The following is a 13,918-nucleotide window of genomic DNA, read 5'->3' on the forward strand; positions in this document are numbered from 1 at the left end:
AAGTAAGAAAAGTCTATATTCGGACGGAGCCGACCATGGGATACCCTATACCACTATCCCTGGACAATCGCTCTCCACGGAACTTCCCAGCAAAATAAATTGGAAGCAGTGCAATGTAGACTACTTCTATCACGGCATGTTTTGATGCAGTTCAAACGGAGTCATGAAAAAGGCACTCCATTCCTCACATTTTAACCGCTTTTGGATGTACTCCAAGGAATCACATCCATTTGCAGTTAAAATGCAGTGCCAAAGGGTTAGTTAAAATGCAGTGCTATGGAGTGCATCTTTCAGCAGTCACGCTCTTGTAAAAATCATGAGTGAAAATGCATAATTGGATGCACTTCGAGATTACTTGTACATATATTTTAACTGCATCTTTGGAGGCAAACATTTTGCTGGGTTCTTTTCAATGATTGTGAAAATTTAATTATCAAATATCAGAGATGTAATATATAATACTTATGACCAAAACCAAAAAGTTATCTAGCATGACAAAGACATTTTTGTAGCAGGAAAGGAAAATTTAGTTCACACAAACTAAAATGTAATGAAACCCACTTATGTAGTACTACTACTTCTGCTGTTTAACCGCTACGTTATTGAAATTTTTACCAATTTCACACAAAAGTTTCAGTCCATTTAACCCGCTAAGTATTATCTGATCTTCACGTTGGTTTGTACGCTTCTTCTTCTTCATCATAAACTCAAACTTTGTTTAAAAATTTTCGGGTTATTATTTTGACCTACAGAGCCGCTACAAAATTGGTTAAAATTTTGTTTTTGGTCCATTTCATCCCCTGAACATTTCACGATCATCACCAAAAACTAATCATTTCTATTCTGGCCCGAACCCAACCTCCTTAAAAAATTCGTTACAATCGGTCCATAATTGCTGCCTTCAGCTTGTTTACAATTTTTAATGAACGGACACAAATCGCTTAATCGCTTTATCTCGTCGAGATATGAATTTTGGCATACCAAATAAGGGGTCTAGGACGAATATTTCGTGGTGTTACATAAACTTTTGGAGAGACAATATGTAGCATGGGATAAAAATGTGGTTCTCTACACAGAACCCATTATATATTAGGCAGTAGGCCCGTTATCTAGCAAACACTTTATTGCAATTTACATCAGAGGAAAGGTCAGTAGTTGTTTTCCATATGTAGGCTACTTTGCGAAATATATGTCCTCAAGGAATTAAAATATCGACCAAAAATAAAATTTTTATATTTTTCATACAAAAGTAATGGTCCGTTTCACCCGCTTAAGAATATCAGATCATCATTCAAAATTGTAGGCATCTTTTTCGACCTATACTCTTACCCGGTTCAAAATTCCGTGACTATTGATGTATAATTGCGACTTCTAGCGAGTTTATTATTACACTACAAACAAATAATGGAATATATTAGGCTGTAACTCTGTTATCTTAGCATGCACACCAACATAATTGGCATCAATTGAAAGGTCAAGCGTTCCACTTTCAAGTACATCTCACTTGTCCGGAATGTCACTTGCAGGAATTAAGATATAAGCTGTAAATTAAAAACTTTCAAAATTTTCACACAAAAGTTTTGGTCCATTTAACCCTCTAAATATTATCCGATCGCCATCTCAAATTGCAAGCTTCTCCGTTGTGAGATACTCTTACCTTATTTAAAATTACGCGTTGATCGGACTATTATTGAGACCTACAGATCCGCTAGAAAATTGGATAAATATTATGTTTTTGGTCCATTTCACCCGCTAAATATTTCACGATCATCACCAATAAGTATAGGGATCTATTCTGATCTGAACCCGACCTCCATACAACATTTCGTGACGATCGGTCCATAATTGCGGCCTGGAGCGTGTTTACAATTTATAATGGACAGACGGACGGACGGAGGAACGGACGGACACACATCTCAAAATTGCTTTATCTCGTCGAGATATGAAGATTGGTATACCACATTGGGGGTCTCCGACGAATATTTCGCGGTGTTACATGAATTTTTACCAAAACAAACTTATAATACCCTTTTCCACATTGTGGTATAGGGTATAACAAGTGAGCAAAGGCTATAGTCGGAACGGGACCGACTATGTGATACCCTACACCACTACCCCTGTGCATAAGGTTTTCACTGGTAAAAATTTCTTTTATGGAATATTATCTGATTACCACCAAACTCAATATGCTCATTCCTCTCTGGGATCCCCATTAACCAACAAAATTCCCTGACGATCCGATCAAAATTGCAACCTGTAATAGATTAACGACTATTGTGATAGATCCATTGTTTGACCACCTTCGCCTGCCTATTTTACATTAAGGTAAAGGTGATATTTTCTTTATCAATTGACAGGCTTTGTCGTTGGAATACTCCTACTAGAAGCTGATATATTCCCATAAGAATAAGACGTTGAATTTCCTCAACACAAGTTGTTTGCCCATTCCGACCCCTAAATATTATCCGACCATCAACAAACAAAGGAATTCTTCCTCTGTAGGACACACATGATTACAAGAAAATGGTAAAATGGGATTTATTACCGACAATTGCGATATCTCCGTTATTTGGCCACATACGCCAACCTATTTTGCTTCATTGTAAAGATGGGATTTTCTACTTTTACAGTCAGACTTTGTTTTTGGAAGGTCCCCAACCAAAGCTGTGATATTCGTCATTATTATTAAAATCGAAAAGTTGGGTTATATTAGCGGGTATTGCGATATCTTCGTTGTTTGACCACCTAGCAGGTTTTGCTTTTGATATACCCCATATAGAAGCGGAGATATTCGCTTTGAAATAAAACGTTGACTTTTTCTCCAAATAAGCTTTTTGCCCATTCCAACCCCTGAATATTATTTGACCATCACCAAAATCACAAGGCTTCTTCCCCTCTGGGACCCTCATCAACACCCAAAATTTGGTGACGATCCGATCAAAATTGCGACCTGTAGCGTGATTATAAGGTTTAGGACAGACGGACAGACTACCATGTTTTTGCAGCTGCAAAGTCTATCAGCCTCTACCATTGTCAGATGTTTCACTGTGTAGACTGAATTTCCCGACTGTTGGGCCAAAGAAATTTTCCTTTCCAATTTTGGCATTAAAATCGCCTAGAATAATTTTAATGTCAGGGGCTCGTAAATATATCTTTGGTCTGTTCGTCCTTGCCTTCAGTGGGAGCATGAGCGCAAATAAAGCTGATGTTGAAGAATTTTGCTTTTACTCGAATTGCAGCGAGTCTTTCATTCACTGGGGGAGAAGCTGGAGACCATATGTTTTAACCTCCGACCAACTTCTAATCCGCAACCAAACTCATACTTTGTGTCATGACAGCTATAATACAGTGCGTCACCTTTAGGTGTTGTTGTGACGCCTTTTCAAGTACATCTGCCAATGAGTAAACTGCACCTTCTCTATAAAGAGTGCAAACAAACTAGCCCGACGGCCAAACGCAAGTGTTTAACGTTCTTATGGGTGAACGCGCGGCACATGTTAGTTCACTACCTCTAACGGGTGTTAAAGGCAGCCCCCCAGGTGACACCACGGGGATGTCAGTGTCCACTTGAGATGAAAGAGGGACCAAGATAAATCCTAGTCTTCGCCATGTTAAAGCCGGTCAGGACCTTTCCTTGGTATCTTCCATCCCCCACGTCATCCAACAAATATGTACCCTATTTTAATCAAGGGCCATCCATGTACATTCCCTGTCAATTTTAGGAATATGGGTACAGTAGTTTTTGTAGAAAAATTGAAAATTAAAAAAAAGTGAGCGTAAAAGTTGGTGTGGTCAAATTTCCTAAGCTGGGATACGACGGACATTTCAAAAAAAAAAGAATAATAAATAAAAAATAAAAATATCAAAATCGGTTCAGCCGTTATCAACTGGTGCAATTACCAACGAACGACATTTAATTTTTATTTATAAAAATATACGTTGAGAATTATCCCAAAATAAACTTGATTTTGGAGCTATGAATCATGAATCGATTTCGTTTCGATTTCATTTTTACATGATTGGTACTTTTGTCTATATTGGCAATTAATATTCATATACGTCTTCGTATATACATACTCGTATATGAGGCGCTCAGCGCCAAAACGGATTAACCCACATGCCAAAACAAAAAAAAATTTCAAATTGACTATAAATATCTAGCCGGAACCTTTTTAAATAAATACTAGAAAAAAATTGCAAATTGAGTTTTCTAGTATTTATTTCAAAAGGTTCCGGTAACATTATTTTAGTCGGTTTGGTATTTTTGCGCATGTGACTTAGGCCGTTTTGACGCTGAGCGCCTCATATGTAGAAATGTGAATGTGCGGCTATTGTCAATCAAACTGATAATCCTTTTAGTGGCAGATCAAATGTCAATTGACATCATTCCAAGATAATACATCAAAGATGTTTATTACATATAGCTTTTATTTTCAAAATACTATTCCTCTCAAACATCCGTTAAATGGTGAATTTTGTCAGTATTGTACGTTGTTGTGGAAAAATGATTTAGGGAATTGCCATTATCAACTGATTTACTGTTTATATTCATGCTTTTATTCTTTTTATTTTGGCAATCATTCGAAATACCGTTATGCATGAAAAAATATTGCCACTTTGATTATGCAATATATTTTGGGCGTTTTATATTAACGATGAAATTACATCTTTCTATTCCGTATTCTTTTTTTTTTTTGCCATTGTGTCGTTTCAGTAATTCAATGCGAAATATAATCGTCTATAAGTAGCTATTGACATTTTATACGTAGTCATTTGTTGTTTGGCATCCCTTTCATGTAATAAATATTTGCGATTTTATCCATGCATCATGATTTGAGTACGCTATATAAAGACAATTTTTTTTAATTAGTCAATATGACTGTACATTCACTTGTCATGGGATATTTGCGTCAATGTTTTCTCCTTTTACGTAAAATTTCACAAGGATTGCTTTTGTGTGGATTTTTAACTGGAGTATCGTTCATTTATCTGGCGTGTTTGCAGCTTCTCGACATCGATGAACCCGGAGTTATGCATTAAAAACTTGCCCTCAAATCTACAACTACTCCTCTCATTCCGTTATCGGATGTTGCCTCATAAAACAGCTGAACATGTTGACCGTGAGACCAAAGATATTTATAATCTCAGCATTTATGCTAACGAGGGTATATACACTTTCATAAGGCAAAATGTGCTTTATCGAAATAATGGTTTTAGACCCCAAGTTTGTTTCGACGAAATCCGTTTCAGACAACTTGAAGTCGATTCAGCAATGTCCGTCTTTTGGCTTTCGTAATATTTTGACCAAACTAAGTATAAGTTCAGTCACTACCTCGTGAACATCTCCCACAGAAGTTCAAATTTTTTCCCAAAAATTATGAGCACGATAATTCTCGAAAGGACAAACCGATTGAGTCTATGCTTTGCAATTCGTAATATTTCTAGACATAGACAAATTTCGAATATGGGCTCATTCGGGTACCTTCCACACAAAATCTCAGAAAAGTGCAGTTTAGGACCTCCTCTCGAATCGTTTTGATTTTTATTGTAGCAAATTTTATTCGCTGCTCCCATTACAACAGTATAAGTATTTCCAGGGGCAAGTCCATACTTCCTGAGAAAATGGCCCGAAAGCTGTAAAACCCGGCTATGGCACCATTTGTAGTGGTTGGTATCTCTCGAATGGACAAACCAATTCGGTAAAAAATTTGGCAGTCCTAATCAAGTTCTAAGAGGGGCCATAACGGTCCACTCCTTTAGGTACCTCCCCTACAAAGTGCAGTTTATGACCTCCTCTCTCATCGTTTTGAGTTTTCTTGCAACAGGTTGCGCTCAAGGCCCCTATTACGATGGTAAAATGGCCCGAAAGCTGTAAAAACCCGCTATGACACCATGTATAGTGGATGGAGCGCACTATACCTCTCGAACGGACAAACAGATTCGGTAGAGAATTTGACAGTCGTAATATTTTGTGCAAACTTAAGTCAAGTTCTAATCTAATATCGGTCCACTCCTTTGGGTACCTCCCTCACAAAAGTTCTAAACTTTTCGCTAAAATGGTTCTAACGAGGGTCACAAAAATACCCTTCTGGCCCAAGCAACGCGCAGTGTCGCCAGGCGACATTTGACATTTTTTGGAAGGTTTGAAATAGTACTCAGAACAGTTTGACATACGGTAATTGTTGGGTTTCTTGCTGATAAATGTATGGAAAATGTAGCTTAAATCCTCAAAATATGAAAAATCGGGCGGTACAGTTATCACGGTGCCCTTGAACAAACATTAAATTAAATAAGCTTACACCTCGGCAGTTTTTGCGGATTCTGAAACTACAATGTTCATAGATGAGAAAAAACTGAAAAAACAAAAAAAATCGCTGGAGCGCTTTTTAAATAAATCGCGGTCAAAGTTCACATTTTAGGGTTTTTTGGGTTTTCACGATTTTGTTGGGAAACCGCAAGCCTTACAAAAATGGAACTAAAGAAAGTGTTTAGCAGTGAAAGCTCTCTACAAAATTGTCCTTTATGATATTTTCGTAGGTTTTACAATTGTTGAGATATAGAAGTTGAAATTGGGACAATTCACTAACTGTATCGTCTCCTTATAAAACATTGTCATGACTGCAATTTCCCAGTTTAAACTTATATATCTCAAAAATGGTACCACCTAGAAAAAATAACGAAAACTAATCTTAAAGACAATTTTCACAGCTATAAGATAGTCCTATTTCACTAAGACTTACCGTTTTCAAGCAAATCGTGAAAACCTAACAAAAAACCTAAAAATGTGACCTGAACTTTTATAGCTCAAAAATGGTAAAACCTTCGAACAAACCATAACATAATCAATCCTCTAGAGAATTTTCACAGCTACAACATCTTCTTTAGTCCCATTTCTATAGGACTTACGGTATCCAAGAAAAATCGCGAAAACCTAAAATAAATCTAATAAGTAAGCAAATGCTATGGTCGGACGGGGCCTACCATGTGATACCCTACACCACTACCCCTGCAATTAGCTACTAGCACATCAAAATTCCTTTATTTAACAAATAAACTCATAGTAAGAAATAGCTTTGTGGATTCTACCGTGTCCTAAGACTCCACTTGTAAAGAAGTTGTTCATGGCTGAAGTTGTTCATGGCAGGGGTATTTTGCCACCATTGCCTGGCCGGAAAGAATCATATTCAATTATACGTCAGGAGGCTGCATTCACCAAAATTAATGTTATTTAAAACAAGCGAGGCTAGTCAGGACGGGGCCGACTATGTGATACCCTACACCACTACCTCTGTGCATAATCTTTTTACTCGAAAACATTTCTTTTAGGGAGATACGAAAGTTTTCACCTACCTGGGTTTTATACCAAATGACTTAAGGCGAACTGATCCAAAATAATTAATATTTAATTTTATATTTGACTACTATCGATATCACCAACATCAATAGGCTTCTGTCTCTGTGAGAAAATTTCGTTATGATCCGATCAAAATTCTGACCTGTGATTGCAGAAAAAGTGGAAAAAAGGGATGTATTACCGACTATTGCGCTATCTGTATTATTTGACCACCTACGCCAACCTACTTCGCATAATTTTAAAGATGGGATTTTCAAAAATGAAAAGTTGGGTTCTATTAGCGACTATTGCGATATTGTTGGTTGACCACCTACGACAACCTACGTTACATCGTTGTAAAGGTGATATTTTCTTCTTTCATTGCCAGGTTTTGCTTTTTGTATACCCCTTATAGACGCTGAGATATTTGCTTTGGAATAAAATGTCGACTTTTTCTCCAAAGTTTTTTAAAGTTTTTGCTCATTCCGACCCCTAAATACTATCCGACCACCAAAATCAGTAGTATTCTTCCTCTGTGAGGCCCTAAGTAACAGTCGAAATTTCGTAACGATCCGATCAAAACTGCGACCTGTAGCGTGATTTCCAAAAAATGGAAAAAAATGGGATGTATTACCGACTACCGATATCTCCGTTATTTGGTCACCTACGCCGACCTAGTTTGCATCATTGTAAAGATGGGATCTTCTACTTTCGTAGTCAGGCTTTGCTTTTGGAAAATCCCCAACCAAAGCTGTAATATTCGTCATTATACCTAAAATCGCAAAAATGAACATTTGGATTTAATTTGCGACTATTGTGATATCTTCGATGTTTGATCACCTACGAGAACCTACTTTACATCGTTAAAAAGGTGATATTTTCTACTTTAATTGTCAGGTTCTGCTTTTGGTACACCCCATATAGAAGCTGAGATATTCGCTTTGGAAAAAAACTTTGTCTTTTTATCCAAATAAGTTTTTTGCCGTTTACTACCCCTAAATATTATCCGACCCTCACCAAAAACAATAGGCTTCTTCCTCTTTGAGACCCTCATTAACCCTCAAAATTTCGTGACGATCCGATCAAAATTGCGACCTGTAGCGTGATTTCCAAAAAAATGGACAAATGGGATGAATTACCGACTATTGCGATAACTCCGCTATTTGGTCACCTACGCCGACCTAGTTTGCATCATTGTAAAGGTGGAATCTTCTACTTTCATAGTCAGGCTTTGCTTTTGGAAGTCCCCAGCCAAAGCTGTGATATTCGTCATTATAATTAAAATCGCAAAAATGAAAATATGGGTTTTATTTGCGACTATTGTGATATCTTCGTTGTTTGATCACCTACGAAAACATACTTTACGTCATTAGAAAGGTAATATTTTCTACTTTCATTGCCAGGTTTTGGTTTTGGTATACCCCATACAGAAGCTGAAATATTCGCTTTGGAAAAAAACGTTGTCTTTTTATCCACATATGTTTTTTGCCCATTCTGACCCCTGAATATTATCCGACCATCACCAATATCAATAGGCTTCTTCCCCTCCGGGACCCTCATCAACACCCAAAATTTGGTGATGATCCGATCAAAATTGCGACCTGTAGCGTGATTACAAGGTTTAGATGGACAGACGGACAGACGGACGGACGGACGGACTGACGGACGGACACACATAGCCAAATCGACTCAGCTCGTCGAGACATTCATTTTGGTATATATAAGTATGGGTCTACGACCATTATTTCGATGCGTTACAAACTTTTTGGCCAAAACCAACTTATAATACCCTCCCCACATAGTGGTGTAGGGTATAAAAACTTTAACGACAGCCACACCGAGTACATTTTGCAAAAAGTTGCTAAGCGACCTAGAAATCCAATTGGACAATTAATACGCTGAGGCTCCAAGTAATTTGCAATAATGCCAGAACTGGGAATTTCTCTGTCATGATAAAGACAATTTGTAGCATAGGAGGAAACTGTGGTTCTCTACAAAAAACCCTCTTTATATTATGGAGTAGGCCGGTTATCTAGCAGACACATTATCGCAGCTCTTTTTTCATATGTACTTTGCCGGTATGCCCTTCAGGAATTAAAATATGGACCAAAATTAAATTTTTATATCTTTCATACAAACGTAATGGTCCATTTCAATCGCTAAATAGTATCAGATCATTGTCCAAAATTGTAGGCATCTTCTTTGACCTAAAGTGTTACCTCGTGAAAAATTTCGTGAATATTGAGCTTTAATTGCTTTATGATTACACTACAAACAAGTAACTGTCTATATTAGGCTATAGCCCTGTTGTCTGACCTCGTACATCAACATAATTGGCATCAATGGAAAGGTCGAGATATCGTCTTCCAAATGTAACTCACGTGTGTGAAATGTGTCTTCCAGAAATCAAGATTTAAGTTGTATATTAAAAATTTTCACAATTTTCAGACAAAAGTTATGGTCCATTTAACCCTCAAAATATTATCTGATCTTCTTCTCAATTCGCAAGCTTCTTCCTTATTATTAGACAGCGGAAATTTTTACCAACCGTGAATCTCATTTCCAGCTCTATCAGTTCTTCCAATGCCAATAATGGTAATTTTCATATAAATACGAATTTCCAAAACCTCCTCGTGAAATTCCAAAAAATTCCTGCTAACCCCTTTAAATCATAACTAGACAGCGGAATTTTTGGTCCTATTCATGTAAAATTTTTGGACTGTGCATATTTTTGGCTCTGATTAAATTAATATCGAAACATATGATATATGCAAATATATGTAAAATACATAAATTTTGCATATGCATATTTGCATATGTCATATTTATGCGTTTTAAATATTTTCTTATGCAACAAATATTTCAATAATAGGTACAAAAGTTTTTGTGTTTAAAATTTTTCTGTTTAAAATTCTCTTCAGACAAGGCAATACAATATAATCGTTATATGGGGGCTATATGGAGGCCAGGACCTATACCGACAAATTTCAGGTGGAAAGTTTTATACCGCCAACGAAGGCAAAATACAAAATTTCAGTCATTTCTTTGGGATATTGAGGCCACAACCTTCAAAATACCGAAAATCGGGAGGTACCGTTCTATGGGGGCTCTATGAAGACGTGGACCTATACCGAAAAATTTCAGGTCGAAAGTTGTATACACCCTAAATACAAATTTTCAGTCATTTCGGTGAGATATTGAGGCCACAGGTATTGTGCCATGGGGGCTTTATAAAAACGTGGACAGATACCGACAAATTTCAGGTCGGAAGTGTTATACCCCCAACTAAGACTGAATACAAAATTTCAGTCATGTTGGTGGGTTATTAAAGACACAACCTTCAAAATACCGAAAATCGGGGGGTACTGTTCTATGGGGCTATAAGAAGACGTGGACCTATGCCGACAAATTTCAGGTGGAAAGTTTTTTACCGCCAGCGAAGACTTAATGCAAAATTTTAGACATTTCAGTGTTATATTGAGACCACAACCTTCAAAATACAGGAAATCGGGAAGGTACTGTTCTATGGAAGCTATATGAAGACGCCGACATATGTGGACAAATTTCAGTTGTAAAGTTTCATACTCCCAACAAAGACCTAATACCAAATTTCAGTCATTATGGTGCGATATTGAGGCCACAGTCTTCAAAATACCGAAAATAGGGTGGTACCGTTCTATGGGGGCTTTATAAAGACGTGGACCTATACCGACAAATTTCAGGTCGAAAGCGTTTTACCCCCAACTAAGACTGAATACAAAATTTCAGTCATGTTGGTGGATTATTGAAGACAAAACCTTCAAAATACCGAAAATCGGAAGGTACTGTTCTATGGGGGCTTTATGAAGACATGGACGTATACCGACAAATTTCAGGTCGAAAGTTGTATACACCCTAAATACAAAATTTCAGTCATTTCGGAGGGATATTGAGGATACAACCTTCAAAATACCGAAAATCGGGATGTACCGTTCTATGGTGGCTTTATAAAAAGTGGACCCATACCGACAAATTTCAGGTCGAAAGCGTTATACCCCCAACTAAGACTGAATACAAAATTGTAGTTATGTTGGTGGATTATACAAGACACAACCTACAAAATACCGAAAATCCAGAGGTACTGTTCTAAGGGGGCTATATGAAGACGTGAACCTATACCGAGAAATTTCAAGTAGAAAGTTTCATACCGCCAACGAAGACTTTATGCAAAATGTCAGCCATATAAGTGTGATGTTGAGGCCACAACCTTCAAAATATCGGAAATCGGGAGGTACCTTTCTATGGGGGCTATATGAAGACGTGGACCTATACTGACAAATTTCAGGTGGAAAGTTTTATACTCCCAACGAAGACTTTATGCAAAATTTCAGCCATATAAGTGTGATGTTGAGGCCACAACCTTCAAAATATCGGAAATCGGGAGGTACCGTTCTATGGTGGCTATATGAAGACGTTGACCCATGCGGACGAATTTCAGGTATAAAGATTCATACCCCTAAGGAGGACTTAATTTCAGCCATTTTGCATATGCTCATTTTATGCAAATATGAAAAAATATGCAATATATTCAAAATATGCAAAACATTTCCGGGCCTTATTCGTTTTATTTTGTGGTAAAACGAGTTCCTGTCTAATCAGATTTTCTTTACGACCATCCTAATCGTATATGCATTTGCATAGGATTCCGCTGTCTTCTTATGATGTACTCGTACCCAAGGCCTATACAAGGTCGGCCAATAAGCCCACCTGATTATTATGTTTGTTGTCAAAAACATTATTGTGATTTAAAATACAGAAACTGAAATCACAATAATGTAAAATCTATTATGTTTGTTGTCAAAAGTTGTTAACAGAATTCTGAATGGCCGACCATCTGTAGGTCTTGCTCTTACCTTATTTAAAATTTCGAGGCGATCGGACTATTATTGCGACCTAGAGAGCCGCTGCAAAATTGGATAAAAATTATGTTTTTGGTCCATTTCACCAGCTATTTCACTATCATCACCAATAACAATAGGTATATATTCCGGTCTGGACCCGACCTCCATGTAAAATTTCGTGACGATCGGTCCGTAATTGCGGGCTGGAGTTTGATTACAATTTATAATGGACAGACGGACGGACGGACTGATACACATCTCAAAATCGCTTTATCTCGTCGAGACATGAAGATTGGTATGCCACATTGGGGGTATCCGACGAATATTGGTGTTAAATGAATTTTTGCCAAAACAAACTTATAATACCCTCTCCACATAGTGGTGTAGGGTATAAAAATGTGAACTTTGACCGCGATAAAAATTCCTTCAGCGATTTTTTTGTTTTTGGATTTTTTGACCACTAGAAACCCTCAGAAACAAATTGCAACTAATTTAGAAGGAAAGGTTGGCTTAAATCCTCAAAATGCGGAATATCTCGAGTTACCATTATATGTGGGCCTATACCAAAATATTAGCAGATGTTGTTACTATTTAGTCCACATTTAGACACTTACCGAGTATGTGCAAACTTTCAGAAACATATATCCATTATTTTGCAAGTTATTAATTTCGCGCCGCTAGATCAGTGATTTCGACAACTGTACACCACAGGGATTGAGTTAAGCCACGTCGTGCGGACTTAGCTTTAAACAGCATGTTTCATACTTTTGAGCACAGGAGGGATTTTCAAATAAATCGCGGTCAAAGTTCAAATGTTTAGGACTTTATTTTGTTTTCACGATTTTGGTGCGAAATCCTCATTAAAATGGGATTTGAGCAAATGTTGTAGCAGTGAAAATTTGCTACAAGATTTGCCTTAATGTTATTTTCGTAGGTTTTACCATTTCTGAGATATAGAAGTTCAAATTGCGATAATGCACTGACTGTATCGTCTCCTTATAAAACAATGTCATGACTGCAATTTCCCAACGTAAATTTAAATATCTAAAAATTGGTACAACCTAGAAAAAATTGCACAAGCCAGTCTTGTAGAGAATTTTTACAGCTATAACTATTTCTCCCAAATCGATAAGATTTGCCGTATTCAAGCAAAATCGCGAAACCCTAACAAAAAACCTAAAAATATAACCTGAGCTTCTTTATCTCAAAAATGGTTCAAGCAAAAATCATAAGGGCGAATCCTTTAGAGAATTTTCACAGCTACAACATATTCTTTAGTTTAATTTCTTTAGGACTTGCGGTTACCAAGCAAAGTCCTGAATACCTAAAATAGACCAAAAACTGTGAATTTTGACCGGCGATTTTTTCGATTTTTTGATTTCCCTCATCTATGAACATTGTAGTTTGAGAATCCGCAATAACTTCCCAGGTGTAATTACCTTTAATTTAAAATTAGTTAAGGCGCACCGTGCCAAGCAATCAGATTTAAAATTGCTTAAAGGTTTCCATAACAAAAGTTCTATTAAAATATCGCATGTGATGACAATATTTATTTTTTCAAGCTGCTTAAACATCATCGGTAGCGCGACTTTAGCTCTTTATGTAAAATTTATTAATTACGGGCACCTTATTTCTTCCATATTAGGGATACGTAAAACCGATTTCGGTTAATCGATTAATCGGTTATTAGCCGTAAAATCTCTAA

This window comes from Musca autumnalis, unplaced genomic scaffold, assembly GCF_047663935.1.
Source record: "Musca autumnalis isolate F117 unplaced genomic scaffold, ASM4766393v1 scaffold_3, whole genome shotgun sequence".
NCBI lineage: Eukaryota > Metazoa > Arthropoda > Insecta > Diptera > Muscidae > Musca > Musca autumnalis.